The sequence below is a fragment of the Thermobia domestica genome, chromosome 1 (genome assembly GCF_964235325.1).
Source record: "Thermobia domestica chromosome 1, izTheDome1.hap1.1, whole genome shotgun sequence".
Classification (NCBI taxonomy): domain Eukaryota; kingdom Metazoa; phylum Arthropoda; class Insecta; order Zygentoma; family Lepismatidae; genus Thermobia; species Thermobia domestica.
The window spans coordinates 383,772,511-383,789,663 of NC_137454.1; the positions used below are offsets into that span (position 1 = coordinate 383,772,511).

The window sequence follows — 17,153 nt, forward strand, 5'->3', positions numbered from 1 at the left end:
ATATGTGCATAGTCTTCATTTTTAATTGTGCTTTAATATTTTTGTTATTGTTATTTATTTTTATTGGATCAAAAGATCCAATATATTTTAGGCAAAAAATTTTCTTGTAGGCCTTATATCTGGAGAACTACATACAGTGTAGCCAAACTCAAACTATCACTTAACTCAGTAGGATGTGCTTATTCTGTTATTAAAAAAAAAAACGAAAAAAACGAAAACTAGATTTAGGGGCTATTCAAAAATTTTGTGCCCCTGATCCAAAAACTAATTATTGGCTAAAATCGCAATCTTTTGATCCATTTTTATTTATTTATTTATTTATTTATTTTTGTTTCTTTTGTATTTCAATATCCAGGTAATAACCAATTTCATTTCTCTGTTTTATATGTTTTGCTGTATTTGGCAAGTATGGACGTAAAACTATGTTTATCAATAACAAAATTGAACATATATATATATATATATATATATATATATATATATATATATATATATATATATATATGTTTTAAATATTGCTACTAGATCCTTTTTATCTTTTCCACATCCGTTCGTAACCCTCATGAATTCTTCTTACCAACCTTCTAGGAATCGCAGCCCCCAGGTTGAGAAACCCTGCAATAATAATAAACTATTCATTTGGAATACTTTTTTTTTTTAAATATTTTACGTACGTTTCATACTGACTTAATAAGGAAGCGATTTCACCATCATAGTCAAAACCAAAAAGGGCATAATTGTGTCGTTTTATGCCTATGATAAAATGTGTCATATGACACATGTCAGTGTTTAAAATGTCTCTTTGATACATTTTGATGGTAGGCCTAAATGTTTTATTTATATGCGTTTATAGATGGTTTCTCAGATGTAGATCTAAAGGTACGGGAAATTGCTACGCAGTAGCGTATATTGGTTTGACGGCTTCGGCTACTACTGACGTTTGTTATTATTATTATTATTATTATTATTATTATTATTATTATTATTATTTAATAATAATAATAATAATAATCGCAATAGAATAATAATGATAATAGTACACAGAATATGCATAACATAAAAGAAATAGTGGTTGGAAATATATTTTCTCAAAGTTTAGTTTTCAGATAACTTTTTTTAAAAAAGTTTAACGTCCCAACCCAAAATAATGCACCGAGACTAAGGCAGACAATGATGCAATGGCTGATAATGATGAGATGACGAAAGAGGATATACACTCAATTATAATATTTTGTTAAGCTCAATAGAATTTTGAGACCTATTGATTCGTATATAAGATATGATCAAAAAGTAAGGTGAATGTAGCTGCACAGTGCCATCTATCGATGTTGTTTCCAAATGAACTTACCAAGCCCGATAGCCTAAACTTTTGGTACAGTCAGTCGAGTTGTGACATGTTAGTTGGCTTACAGAGGCATTAAAGTGAGGACGTGTTAAGAGTGTCTGTCGCGCGCCAACATTTAGTTTTATTCTAAGCTACAAAGAAAAATGTCAAACAAGCTCACGAAATGTCAAATTCAGTGTATGACGTTGAAGCGGTGGCATTGAAGACTGTTTACAAGTGGTATGAGCGATTAGAGAGCGACAAGGAGTCGGTAAAACAAAGGAGCAACGAGTGAAATGTCCTTCGACGTCAAAACCAGATGAAAACGTGTAAAAATTGGCACAAATGATTTGTTCAAACAGGTGAATGACTATTCGAGAGCCTTCCGAAGAACTAAACACCTCGTATGAGTCCGTGGAAAGAATTTTAACCGCCGATTAAATGAGCAAATGGCTTTCTTCTTCACCACGAAAACGCGCCGTGCCACACGTTGATTTTGATTCACGACTTTTTGGACGAAAAATATTCTTGGCTGTCCACATTCACTGTGCTCTCCAGATATAGCACCATGCGACTTCTGGCTCTTCAAAAAAAAATTAAAATCTTGCTCTTCATCCCGGCGAAATTAAAATACCGCTAATTTTACAGTAATTATGTGATATCTTCAAATAGATAATCGAAATATGGAACAAGAGCGCCCTAGACAATATTATTTTGCGTGAGGTACCGTTATCACAAGTCACGTACTGGCTTTCCGTTTTCAGCTGTTTAGAAACGCGAAAATAAATGCCGATTTTCATAATGGCTCGAAATCAAAAGCAGATAAGTGAGTCGTGATAACGGTTTCTCATGTAAAATAATATTGTCTAGGGCGCTCTTGTTCCACATTTCGATTATCTTTTATCTATTTGAAGATATCACATAATTACTGTAAAATTAGCGGTATTTTAATTTCGCCGGGATTAAGACTCTTAAAGGAAAGCGTTTTGACATCATACCTGACATTGAGAGAGCCACGACAGAACAGCTGAACGCCCTTCCAAAAGAATCCTTCCAGAAATGCACCCAGTCATGGATTCAACGTTGTAATAAGTTCAAAGCTAGCCAAGGACAGTATTTTGAAGGAGATTAAATCAAATTCCATGTAAGCTTATTACTTTGTTTCTAATAAAATTATTCACCTGAAGGAGATTAAATCAAATTCCATGTAAGCTTATTACTTTGTTTCTAATAAAATTATTCACCTGAAGGAGATTAAATCAAATTCCATGTAAGCTTATTACTTTGTTTCTAATAAAATTATTCACCTGAAGGAGATTAAATCAAATTCCATGTAAGCTTATTACTTTGTTTCTAATAAAATTATTCACCTGAAGGAGATTAAATCAAATTCCATGTAAGCTTATTACTTTGTTTCTAATAAAATTATTCACCTGAAGGAGATTAAATCAAATTCCATGTAAGCTTATTACTTTGTTTCTAATAAAATTATTCACCTGAAGGAGATTAAATCAAATTCCATGTAAGCTTATTACTTTGTTTCTAATAAAATTATTCACCTGAAGGAGATTAAATCAAATTCCATGTAAGCTTATTACTTTGTTTCTAATAAAATTATTCACCTGAAGGAGATTAAATCAAATTCCATGTAAGCTTATTACTTTGTTTCTAATAAAATTATTCACCTGAAGGAGATTAAATCAAATTCCATGTAAGCTTATTACTTTGTTTCTAATAAAATTATTCACCTGAAGGAGATTAAATCAAATTCCATGTAAGCTTGTTACTTGGTTTCTAATAAAACTATTCACCGTATTTTTTGATCACACCTCGCATATGTCTCATCTTTGGACATCTAATAATATTGCACAATTTAGATATGTTATATCATATATAGATATTCGATATTACTCTCTGTATACTTCTACAACAGTACCAGCTTATAATGACAAATACACACTGGTAGACACTAAAAGGGATCACGCGCAAGAATTTCAATTTCGTCTGCTATATGTCAACCATGAAGGATGTTTGCTACAATCGAACGACGAGAGATGTATACCTCCTACTGCCTTTGTTTCAATGGCAGAAAATGAGATGTGGATAACTACCGTTAAAGTGACAATTACCCATTAAGATGTTAATGGATTCAATCCATTAGCGTACTCGGTTGAGATAATCGCTCCATACGAGCGATATATCGTATATCTATTGAGAAAAAATATTCAAATTCCCACCCTACTGGAGAAAAAGAAACAAAAATCCTTTTAAAAATATTTTTAAAAAATAGAATTTGGAGGCTGTGCCAACCCTTACAGTTACACTACACTAACAAAATGAAGCTAATGTGTAGGTAGGCAATATACTTGTGACAATAATGTTTTTTTTTTTAAAAAAAAGACTGTAGCCATTGCTGCGATACAAAGTGAGATGAAAATTCAGAACAAATTTCGTATAAAAACGCCGTCTCTATCATTTTCTAACGGCTGTTGCCAGTGGCGTATTTAGGGGGGTGATTCCGGGCTTAAGCCTCCCCCCCCGAAATCTTTTTTACTATAGTAAAGTATATGAAATATCTTGCAGAATTTTCACATTTTCAGGCAAAGCCCCCTCCCCCCGAAAGTTAGCAAAGCCCTCCCCGAAACAAAATCGTAAATACGCCACTGGCTGTTGCACATCTTCGTGTTGGCTGTTGCACACCCTGCTGACCCCATCCCCAATCATCACAGTCATGATTCATACATCGTTGGAAATGGAGCACAGATTCCAAAGAGCTAACAGGCTTCTAGACCAATTCAGTGAAAAGATATCTTATATGGAACCGTCCAGAAAACAAATGTAATTTACATAATAATAATAATAATAATAATAATAATAATAATAATAATAATAATAATAATAATAATAATAATAATAATAATAATAATAATAATAATAAAAAATAACTGAAACTCAAAACATTGGGCCAACTTTGCCCCTCCCCCTACTGCCCCCATATAAGCAACAAGTATTTTTTCATGGTATTAGCGTACAGTAAACTACTTCATTCATTCACATACCCATTTCTATGACTGTACTCCCAAAGGGGAAATGCCCCACCAAAAAACCTGATGCAAAATAATCACGAAATTTATCCTACCCCTCTTCGCCATAGTATCCCCTTCATACATAAAATCGCCGGCAAGCTTCATCCTTCAGGAACACATTGATACCAAAGTTATCTTCGCAGTTTAATTAGGAGCTGAGGTATTAAGGTTTAAAATCTTGACGCAGCAGTTGGTTCCTTCGGCGTTTAAAGGTAAAAATTACATCGTTTTTCTTTTTCACTTACAAAATACATTTTCTTTCACTGCAACTCCAGATGATTATTATTATTTATAAATGACTGAATGACATATTAATTCTACTAAAGAGAGTAAAGAGAATCAAGCGCAACGAAATTTATGAATAATGGGGTATAGTTAAAGTCACCGTTACCGGTAACACTTAATTAACAAACCCAATCGACATAATCACTATCTACTGGCTATCTACTACAAACAAACAGAATTCAAAAATTCATTTTCATTCAGGAGATATCGATCGTGTGGAGTAATAACGGACACACGCACAAATTATCATCACTATCATATAGGGCCTACTAGTGTAGGCCTAATCCTAAAAATAGTATAATAATGTTGAAAATTCCGCCATTTAATGCTTATAAATAGGGATGACCAATTCCGGAATTTTTACTTCCCGGATATCGAAAAAATCCCGGAATTCAAAAAATTCGGAATTTCGAAAACAATCCGGAATTCGGAAAATGTTGAACTTCGGAAAAATCCGGAATTTAGAAAATTCAGGAAAGTGAAATTTCCGATTCCGGAAAATTTTGGCCATCTCTACTTGTGATATAGCTGTTTGAAACACCTTTTACATTCCTCAGGAATTCAGCCAGTAAGAAAACATTTAGAAAATTATTAGTTTCTACGTATTATCGTGATAGTATGTAACTCCGGTTTTTAATTTAATTAAAATATTTTAAAATTATCTTAACGTAGTATTGAGCACGAGACGAGACGAGACAAAATAAGAATGTCCCGTCTGGTCTCGTCTCGTAAATTTTGTAGAACACTCAGTTCGTCTTGACTCTCGAAGAATTGTTTTTACTCGATCTTTTCTCATTGTTTTATCAATTTATGTAAAAAAAAGTGTATGTCCTTATTTCTTTTTTTAAATTTCCTTTAGAAGTTATCACAATGTTTCTATTTGACGAGAGATTTACGAAGACTGTAACATATAACAACATTTAAACATTATTTATTATTGGAGTGTATAAGGTATTTAATTGTGTATCTTTACATTGTTGATAAATGATCTTCATGATCTTTGTAGACTCTCTTTACCAATTTATAGTTTTTATACTTATGTATGAATCATGTCAAATAAGACAGTGTTTGAGATCTAAGACCTGGGCAAATTATTGTAACCCCCGGGAATTTTGAAATTTCTCGCCTCGTCTCGGATTAAAAAAAAAAAAAAAAAAAAAAAAAACTATAAACTTTTCAAAGTGAGACTAGAAATGGACAACACAGTAGAGACCTGCGCGGGCCGAATTTTTCGGCCCGAGCCCAATCCAGCCCGAATGTACCAAGCCCGGCCCGGCCCGGCCCGATAAGTTTTTTTTTAAATTCTTGGCCCAAGCCCGGCTCGGGCCCGATAAATTTTAAAAGTTTCATTTTGTAACATTTTGTAACGAGCACATTTCTTCAATGTTTGCTTTTATTCTAATTATCGTTTAACGAAAGTCAATTAATTAATAAAGAATTGCAATTAATCGGCCTCAGCCCGGCCCGACCTGAAGAGAAATCAGTGTCGGCCAGCTCAAGCCCTGCCCGGCCCAAAGAAATAACAGAGTCGGCCCGCCCAAGCCAGGCCCGTGCAGGTCTCTACAACACAGTCTTAAATACAACACAGTCTCGTCTCTTGGACAACACAGTCTTAAATACAACTCTGAGAACATAAATTCAAAGATATTTAAAATTAAACTTTAAGACCTTCAAGACCTAATAATAATCTTGAATTATTATAGTATAGCTCATTGAGCGTAGTGTCGTATTGTTTCTCATAAAGGTAGGTTTCCTAAGGAGTATAGTCTATTTTTGTATCAATTTCATCTAATAGGTGGCATGGTATTAAATTTGTTAATGTTGGCCACGAATAAAATTGTGAGCGCTATAAAAAAAAAAAAAAAATTTGGTAGATATTTTCGAAACCTTACGCATCAGAATTGTACACTTATGCATGCCATTTTGTTCAGCTGCATGGGATCTATCGATTACATCTTTGGAATATCTTTTTTTTTTTTTTTTTACTTATTTTACGTTAACGCTATTCTAGAACTCATTAAGAGGCCTAGTCACTGCGAAATTAAAATACCGTTAATTTTACAGTAATTATGTGTTATCTTCAAATAGATAAAAGATAATCAAAATGCGGAACAAGAACGCGATAGACAATATTATTTTGCATGAGGTACCGTTATCACGAGTCACCTAGTAGCTTTCCGTTTGTAGCCGTTTAGAAACGCGAAAATAAATGCCGATTTTCTCAATGACTGGAAATCAAAAGCAGATAAGTGAGTCGTGATAGCGGTATCTTATGTAAAATAATATTATGAAGGGAGCTCTTGTTCCATTTTCCGATTATCTTTTATCTATTTGAAGATATCACATAATTACTGTAAAAATTAGCGGTATTTTAATTTCGCCATGATGGGACCTCTTAATTGTAGTAGGTAATATCGTAAGCGTGTGTTCTCTCGAACTTTTGTTTCCTTCCATTTCCCATGCACTTTCATTAATTATACGTTTCCTTTAGAGTACAGGACATACACGTGTGGCATTAAAACTTAAAATTTAACTTAATTTCAAAATATTTTCGATATGGTTAAAATTAAAAAAAAAAAAGTACCAAATCATCTCTCGCTGGAACATCTTTCACAAACGGCGACTCAGCATCCGATAAAGTTCTAGCGAATGAATGGAAAGAAATATACTGCAAAATAAAACCATTTTATTGTGAAAATGATGTGTTTTTCACTACAGATTAACAACCAGATGTAAACATTTTGCACAAACGTAATAATAATAATAATAATAATAATAATAATAATAATAATAATAATAATAATAATAATAATAATAATAATAATAATAATAATAATAATAATAATAGGCAGAAAATTGAAGATTTTTAGACTGATTTGAAATATCTTACAACAGAGATTAGATATTAGTACTTTTACTAAAACGGTATAATCTCTGTAATACAAAAATCTATTCACGCCGAGTAGTTGTAGATTATTCGTGTCGGATGACCACCCTGTGTGACTACCATTTCAGAAAACCTGCATTTAATTAGAACTACTATTACTCATGGAAGGGAAATCAAAGAGATAGTTTGTTCAAAAATGATAAGTTAATTTTCATTGTTGATTAGCAACATGGTTTAAATGTTAGTCTTCAATTTAAATATATCATTTTTTAATGACGTAAATAAATATAAAAAGTTGTTAGTGATCAGTCATACTTAACAATCGAATATACAGGGTTGTAACCCCGTCGCTGGTCATCCAAAATAAGATATTTTCATTTTTTCCCTTCAGTTTCACCAGGCAAATGACGGAACGATACCTTCAAATACGGACCCTGGCTGATTTCCATATATTTTCTTATTGTTGTTTCCGTTGATATTCTCTTTGTTCATGATTACATTGTTAATTGGCTCTTAAGCTGTCGGTGCCAAAAATAAGTTATTTACTGTTTATTCATGTAGAAAAAGAAGAACAAATAAAATTATGTTATTAGGTGCCCTATGAACTGATTACGACCCAATTGTATTATCCTAAAGCCCAGCGGTTCCCAATAATTACGCTATATCTCGCAGACTCGTCAGGTGTATCATGAAATTTTAGAATCTAAAAATGATTTCTGTTGTACAGGGGTGTTATACATTTTAACTGCATGTATATCTATATTCCCCCTGAAGCCTTAGGGCTTGAATTCGATATGTGGTACCTAGTGTGTCGCGAAGTCGTGAACCATGTACTGGTATCCCCATTGAAAATAAATAGGGTTCTAAACAAATTTAAATCGAACCTATATTTTTCTATGCAATATAAATAAAAATAGAAATGACTGTGTTTGTGACTTAATAACTCTTGAACTACCAGACCGATTTCGTTCAAATTTGCCGTATAGATGAGGTTCGAGCCTGGGATGATATTTATCATTTCACTTCGACGGTGCAACTTCAGGGAGGAGGAGGATTGAGATATACAAAAATGATCGAAAATGACCGACAGTAATGTTGAATCCATAGTTTTCGGGATCGCTGAGATGAACAATGACACTTCCGATGTTTAAATCTAAATTCAGCCCCGCAACTTGGGGGAGGAGGAGATATATATATAGTAAAAATGATCGAAAATGACCGATATCAGAAAGCGCTTTAGTAATGGTAAAAAGTGATTGCTAACGGAATATATTACTATTTTTTTCTTATTTGAACCCAGCGAAGCGGGAACTGACGCTAGTATAAGAATAATTAATACTTTAAGCAAAAAATATCTTACCAATAATGTCAAAAAATATTATTTACAAACGTATTTCTTAAACAACACCTCAATTTCGTAAATAGCTATATTATTGTTTCCGATTTTAGTATTTTCTAAGCAGACTTTCTTCAAGAAAGAAAAAAAAAAGGTCCGTGTAGACGACAAAAATTTTAATATTTGTGGGGATACACTGGAACACTATTATACGTAAATAAACCTTGAAATTTCAAGAATGCAGATTTTAACACAGTTGGCCGAAGTAGGAATACAAAGTAGGAACTGGATCCAGTGGATCCAGTTGGCTAAGGATAGAAGTCAATCGAGAGCTTTTGTGAACAGAGAGCATTGAATCTCCGGGTTCCGTAAGTCTTATAGAGTTAGTAAGTTTGTTAGTTGGCCGAAGGAAGGACATAGATGTGAAACGTTCTTTTGATATTACATTCTAAAGAACGTGCCCAAAATAAAAGTAATATAATCGCAAATGATTTTAGGTCCGAAGGCTTCTCTCTCAAAGCTATGATCAGAAGAAATATCATAGCTACAGTTAAGTATGATCTAACAAGATATGTTATTAAATCTTAGCATGTTTATCATACTTGTAGCATACATAGCTCCTAAAAAAATTAAACAAAAGGTTTGAAGTTTTTTTTTTAAGTAAATTAATTTTTAAATTTGAGATAAGACGTTGCGTCTCATTTTCCAGACAAATTTCACGAGTCTCGTGGCCAGGAGCGTCATTTAGGGAGGGCAGGAGGGGGCAATTGCCCTCCCCAAGAGTTTAAGGAATACATATACTCTAATCTATTGTCTACTAATATACTAGTACAAAACGTAAAAGTCTTATGTCGATGGTACTCTTGCCCCCCCCCCCCAAGCGAAGTCTGAAATGACGCCCCTGCTCGTGCCAATCTCAAACACTATTTTAGTGTTAAGTAATTCAAAGTTTAAAAACTACAAATGGATAAAGTAAGTGTAAGTAAATTATAAACGAACATAAGGACAAAGATTTATAAACGTTTAGAGATACACAAGTCATAAGATCTATACAAATATACTAAAATTGTAAATATGGTTTAAATGTTGTTATATAACACCCTTCGTGGACCTCCCGTGATATAGATGGATTTAGATAACTTCTAGATAAGGTTAAGAAAAAGATATTAGGGCATAAATTTTGTATAAGCTTTTACAAAACTACACCAGAAAGAATTCGAAAAGCTTTTCGAGAATGGAAACCGGACAAGAAAGATATTTTTCGATAATTGAGACGAGATTTCTACAAGATTTTATAAGACAAAACGAGAAAACCTTAGATATTTCTCGTCTTATGGGCTACCACCATTTAAGAGTCTTCATCCCGGCGAAATTTAAATACCGCTAATTTAACAGTAATTATGTGATATCTTCAAATAGATAAAAGATAATTGAAATATGGAACAAGAGCGCCCTAGACAATATCATTTTGCGTGAGGTACCGTTATCACAAGTCACCTAGTGGCTTTCCGTTTTCAGCTGTTTAGAAACGCGAAAATAAATGCCGATTTTTCAAAATGGCTTGAAATCGAAAGTAGATAAGTGAGTCGTGATAACGGTTTCTCATGTAATATAATATTGTCTAGGGCGCTCTTGTTTCACATTTCGATTATCTTTTATCTATTTGAAGACATCACATAATTACTGTAAAATTAGCGGTATTTTAATTTCGCCGGGATGAAGACTCTTAAATCCCTTCACCATGGACATCACATGAGACAAACAGGCTACTTTAGTCTAACGCCTTGTGGCTAATGATTTGTAATCTAAAAGGAACAGGCGATAAATGGAAGTAAACGATAAAGGAAGTGATAAATACGTCGAGCGTACGTGCCAAATGAAGGAAGTTCGCAAAATTTTGGTTTGATGGCGTGATAAGAGTGAAAACGTGAAAAATCTCGCCTTGAACACGTCTCGGGGGTGCTGCCAGCCAAGAGACAGTTTCAGATGGTAATTAGTAGAAGTAGGAAGTCGAACATAGACAAAAACAACACGGAAGACCTTGTTCTCCACCACAAACTAACATGACCACGACCAGGCAGGAGAATGCTCCACTACTGAGTTAATTAATACGAAAATTTTACCGAATGGACGTTAGCAAGTGGTTATTGTTTTAGAATTGCAATCGGGTGATTTCGGGTTTGAATACGGTGACCTACTATCCCGACTATACGGACTGATTTTTTTTTAACAGGATTCCCCGCAGCTTTTGCGAACATTCAAAACCCCTTGGTCAGGTAATCACTGTCAAAATCGCTTTCAACTATCATCCCTTAATCATATAATTTACCTTCATGCCTAATGCTCAAATGGTTTTCCGTCTAGTTTATTGGTTCGTAGAAAACATGCGTCAAGCCCTATAGAACAGAATAACAGCTATTGTGTTTTTACACAAAACCCTACAAGCAAATAGCCGCTACGTAGCAGAGACAATTTACATGGCGTCTGTCTAGCATCTACGGAGCTTTGATTGCAGCCAAAAATTGACTTTAAATATATAGAATTACCTAGAAGTCGCATCATTAGTAGTTTTTAGAAAATAATTATTATAATAATATTTGAAGAAAAAAAACTGCATTTACATTCTAACTTTAGGTACTCGCGCGGGGTGTTCATAGACCCCCAAATAGGTACATTTTGTGTTGCTAGCCAAAAGTCCTGATTAAAAAACATAAATAAATGTTTCAAAACGAGTATAAAAACTCTAATTGCAGCAAATACTTTTAAAAACATGTCTTAGAGTTATGCTACATTGTCTTAATTATTTTTTTTAAAAAAACTACTTTTTATTGTAAAAAACTAATAACTAATTCAATTTGGGGGTCTATTGGACCCCGTGCGAGTACTGGTACGGGTTAAAGAAAACATCGATAATTCAAATCTATGTTAAGTATTGTTTAAGAATTCTACAAACATGTTAGAAAGTGAAAAATTTAGTGAAATCCGAAAGAAAGTACACCTTCGTGTGGGCCACTCTTTGTTGTTCAGTGACCCGATTTCAAAGTGCAATTCGTCATAAATTAATTCAAATCACTTACTTTAAAAAAAAGCACGAAATCACTAACTAAAAGCGTTTTATAGTATCTTGTGAATCAGCAGGAAACTGTGCCGTTGCACTTCGAAACAAAGTTTAGTATTTGGAAATTTTGAAGTATGTGAAGAAGGTCGTAAAAGAGTTTAACTATTTTCATTGATGAGAATAATAACAAACTAACAAACAAACGGAAAAGTAATTTGATGAAAAGCATTGTAAAAAAAAAAAAAAAAAAGAGAGAACAATTTCGCAAAATATTTAAATTAGCCGAATGTCTATATTCAAAACGCAAATGAAACATAATATGTCAGTTTTACGTCTCATAATTATTATACCCTATAAGTTAAACAAGACAGAAAATTAATGTAAGTTAATATTATTATGAAAGAAATCAATGGAAAGAGAATGTAGGAGGAAATGGAAGAACCCCGAGAAAACCTGCAAGCACGATGTTGTCCACCACAAAGCTAGAGAAAACCTCGACTCGAACCAAGAATATTCAAACATACAATATGTATCAGATATTTGTGATTCAAGTCGGCCGTTGTTGGTAACACCAAAACTAAGAGGAGCTGATAAGCGAAACTGGTGTTCCACACAGATATAAACATAACGGGACTTTAATTACTATAGCAAAGGAACATTTACACCGTTTAGTTATAAAGAAAGGCAAATGTTTGAATTAAAGAAAATCAATACGAGGGAATAAATAGACCGGGAAATTAGGTAGGCCAAGAGGATGCTTCTTTTTTCTTCTAGGAATAGAATAAAAGGTTAGATTCACTAATAAATTTTTGGGTGTATCATATCACATAAGATTCACCAGTCTGCAACTCTTGCCATTAAAACTTCAATTTATGCATTAAAAAAAAAAATATATCCCAAACTCAGGTGGGAAATTGCCCCCTCTGCTTCCCGTGTTGGGTATAGCTCCCCGAAACGAAATCCTAAATACGCCACTGAATAACACTTAACAAAAATGTACAGTTCTTAGCTCTGGAAGTAAAACAGAAGAGTGATTGCCTGTTCGTAGACAGCAAATACTTTATTGGTACCCATGGTAGTAGTATTAGAAGTCCCGGGATTCTTCTTTTATTGCTACTACATTTTTAAATTCGTAAAGTTCAGTTCCGTTAAGATCTTTTTTCTTCTTCTTTTCTGGTTTTTTAGATTGATTGTTTTGGCTTAAAAGAGCGGGGAGGGGAGGGGTCAACGAGGGAAGGGGGTAAGGTCAGTTAGTGCGTGACCAGCAATCAAGATGTTTTTCGAGCGCATTCCGTTTTGTCTCTCTTTTTCTTCTTCTTCTTCATCAGGTTCATCATCATCATGATCATCTCGGGAGTCCAAAGACGTGACCAGGAGACGCAAGGAAGGGCTAAATACGTCGAGCGTACGTGCCAAATGAAGGAAGTTGGCAAAATTCTGGTTTGATGGCGTGATAAGAGTGAAAACGTGAAAAATCTCGCCTTGAACACGTCTCGGGGGCGCCGCCAGCCAAGAGACAGTTTCAGATAATGACTAGAATAATAAGAACTCACACTTACCTCCGGTGTTCCGCGACGCTTCCTCACAAAAAGAACTAGATAATCTCTTGCCGAGCTAATTAAGCACTCCACGACGCACTAAGTGATCCGAAATCCCTCCGTACGTGAATTTCAGTGAAATCTCGCGACATTCAATGAAAATTATGCCATTGCTCTTTTTCGAGAGGCAAAGCTACTAAATCTGGTCAGCATACGAACAGTCATGCACAAGCGAAAACGGGTTTCTCGAAACACCGCCCAAAATTCATTCGAACAACAAAGGTTAGCATGAGTAATTCAACATTCGTGATCTCGCGTCGAGAATAAGCCCCGCCCCCGTCACGTCCCGTCACTTTTCCAAGCCGGGCTCATGATTGGCTGATCAATGACGAAAGGGGCGGTGACAGCCAATCCGGGAGACGGATCGCTCTTCACAAAAGCAGAGGGCAGGAAGCGACGATGGCTGCCCCGGCGAGTATTTTCCCCCAATAAGCTACGCGCTGATGTGCTGTGCTCTGCAAGGAATGATCACACGACTCGGTACGGCACGGGAAGAAGTGTGTGTATTGAAAAGCGCGTCACGGCACGGTTCCCGCGGTGCTCCTTGGTTTTTCGAATCCCCGCGACACACAGTAATCCTAGTTACACCTGAACATACATCAGCATACACACACTCTCGAGGGATCCGCGGGAATCCCCTTCGTAAGTGACGTCACCATGCTGGTGGATTATCTGCATGTCGTTCAGCGTGATTCATCGCCACAATAGAAGATACTTCGCATATCACGCATTGGGCTCTGTACTAGCGATGGTGATTGTTTAGCCGTGTTTGCTGGGTTTCGTTCAACCCCGTCGGTTAGTGGATTTGCGGTGTTAAAAAGTACTTGTGGAACAATCTCGACGGCCTGCCACCCCTCTTAAGTTTCTGATAACAAGTGTTTGCTGACTGCAAGAACACGTGTTCGAATTCCAGCTGCTTTTTGTCTCGATTGTTTTGATTCTGGCACGTGCAAAGTGGACAGTGAAGAGAGAAAATGGTTCAAGGGACAGGGATTTGCTTGTTTCCTTGTATTTATGATTTTTCTCCCCTCCCTACTTGATATAGAAACAGAAACACGACTGCTTAGTTTTCTGAAGCTCTTTTAGAAAAAAACAAACTAGTTTTTATTCTTTCAGAATTGCAAGTTGAAGTATTGTATTTTTATCTGGATTAGTTTAGTTTGCTACTCGTTGACGGGTACAGAAAGACAGGTACAAGAAAGGATTATCGAATTTTCAAGAGTACTGTTCATTGTGTATTATTGGTTTAGGTGATCCGTCCAATTTGAACTCAAGAAGACTGATTTTGCTTCCTTTAATCCGTTTTATAAGATTAAAAAATACAGTGTTGCATCAATTTCCGAGAGCCTAATTTGTTTGAGAGTTACTTTTAAAAAGTGTCGTATTCCGATTCGAATTTCTCCATAGACCTCTTTCGTAGCTAAACGGTTAGCGTACGTGCCTTTGGCGTGGGGACCCGGGTTCGATTCCCGGTGGGAGCTAATATAGCGCCTAGTTCGGATTCTATGTTAATCAAGGGCCGCGGTGGCTCAGTGGTAGAGCGTTCACCTCTGGTGCTTGGGGTCCCGGGTTCGATCCCAGCCCCTGCCAAGTGAACTTTGTGGTGGACAAACACCGTGTGAGTGGGTTTTCTCGGGGTTCTGCCGTTTCCTCCCACTTTCTTCATTCCACCATTTCATTCATTTCTCATAATCACCGTCTCCTTTAGCCCAACCGGCATAACCGTGGGACATAAAACTCAAAGATTTCATTTCATTTCTATGTTAATCAATAAGTCCACGTCTCATCTAACCTCGTAGCTGAAAGGGACGTTAAACTGCATCGCGGTGGCTCAGTAGTAGAGCGTTCACCTCTGCTGCATAGGATCCTTGATTCGATCCCAGCTCGCGCCAAGTGAGCTTTGTGGTGGACAAATACCGTGTAAGGGAGCATTCTCGGGGTTTTCCTGTTTCCTCCCACTTTCTTCATTTCTCATTATCACGTCTCCTTTAGCATCACCGTGAAGCGTAAAACTTAAAAGATTTCATTTTACTTTCGAATTCCTCCATATAAAATAGTAGACATCCTAATCGTTGGTTATTCGGATTTTCAGGTTCCTTTCCATCACTTTGGTTATATGAAATAGGGACCTACTCTAATCTAATCTAATGTGAATCTAACCGAGGGAAGAATCTCTACCGGAAATCGAACTCACTTGGACCACGAATTGATTCGTCGCGCAATAATGTTATGTTGTTATTTATTGAAGTTTAGTGTCCTTTTTAACAGTGAGACTATATGAGATATGGACCTATGCTTTCAAATTTCAATGTTCTCCCATGGACAGCCCCATCAGGGACGTACACAGGGGGTGGATCCGGACTCCCCCTTGCCCCGAAATCCGGACTTTTTTGTAAATTTAGTCTAATTTTAGGGGCAATTTTTAATATAATTTAGCCTGAAATTGTGTTTGGACCCCTCCCGAAATAAATTTCTGCGTACGTCCCTGAGCTCTACCATAAGTGCAATACGTGCATTTTCATGGAGCGGTAAAATTTTCCATAGTTAGACCTATATTATTTAAAATAAATATTCCAGGTTGAAAACATACTTCATGACGATGGTAATTACATTTATTAAGCTGACCTTCTATTTAAATATTACATTGATAAATCATGTTTTAGGCCACATTAGTTTAAAGTTACATACATGGACAGTGCTAAGTGGTCAAACAAATCCCAGCATGAATTGGTTGATTGTTATCAAGTACAAGAACTCAATTCTGGAACAGTAGCGAACATCTGTTTCATTTAGTTTATCACAGTTTTGATATGAAAACTAGTCTTGTCTCTGTCACAAACAAGTTCCTTATCATTGAAGGTGGAGACAGTTTTTCTTTTTTAAATTTTGTAACAGATATAGAAGGAAAATCAAGAAATAAAGATAAAAGAATTAGTTGCACTGGATATATTGGAATTGAAGCGTGATATTGAATTCTATAAAAAGAATTATTATCTTTCCTCTGCAGGTGTGTTTGCTTTATCTTTCACTAACATAATAGATTATTATTTAAAGAAAAATAAACAGACACAACAAGATTGTGTTTGTAGTGTTTAGGCCTTTCTGAGTGTGAGTGCACTTTTCCTTCATCTTTGTTCATAATTATGTAGTATACTTAAAATTGTAGCTTTTAAGATTTGTTCTTTCTGGAGAAAAGGGAGCAGCAAAAATGCCATTGCACTAGGTGGCAAATTGCCTAAGACCGGGTCTGTGTTCTCCCACCGGGAATCGAACTCGGGCCGCGCTAACCACTAAACCAGCGTGGAGGGTTCCTCTATAATGTTAATATTCTAACCAATTAACGTGGTGTTTTGTGGAGAAGGAAAGTAACTTCACTCACAAATAACAAAGATTGTACCCTATATATAGTAAGTAGGCTATATTAGAGTATTATGAAATTTCTGGTTTTATGTTCCACGTTTAGACACCAAGGCCAAGTGAGACGGTGATGACGATAATGAATAAGACGACGGGATGAAGAAAGTAGGAGGAAACAAGAAAATCCCATGCACACGGTGTTTGTCCACCAGGGCCGTGCCG

The 17,153-nt window shown here is 35.6% G+C and overlaps 1 protein-coding gene across 2 annotated transcripts in view; it reads right to left on the reverse strand.

Annotated features, from left to right (window-relative positions):
- Positions 1 to 13,796, reverse strand: part of sim (bHLH transcription factor single-minded) — a 249,833-nt gene extending 236,037 nt beyond the window's left edge. Inside the window, exon 1 of one of the 2 annotated variants that reach the window (XM_081731711.1) lies at positions 13,536 to 13,796. The gene's annotated coding sequence lies outside the window, so the exon portion shown is untranslated. The remainder of the gene's footprint in view (positions 1 to 13,535) is intronic. The other variant, XM_081731720.1, reaches the window with a different exon arrangement.
- Between the last annotated feature and the right edge of the window lie 3,357 nt (positions 13,797 to 17,153).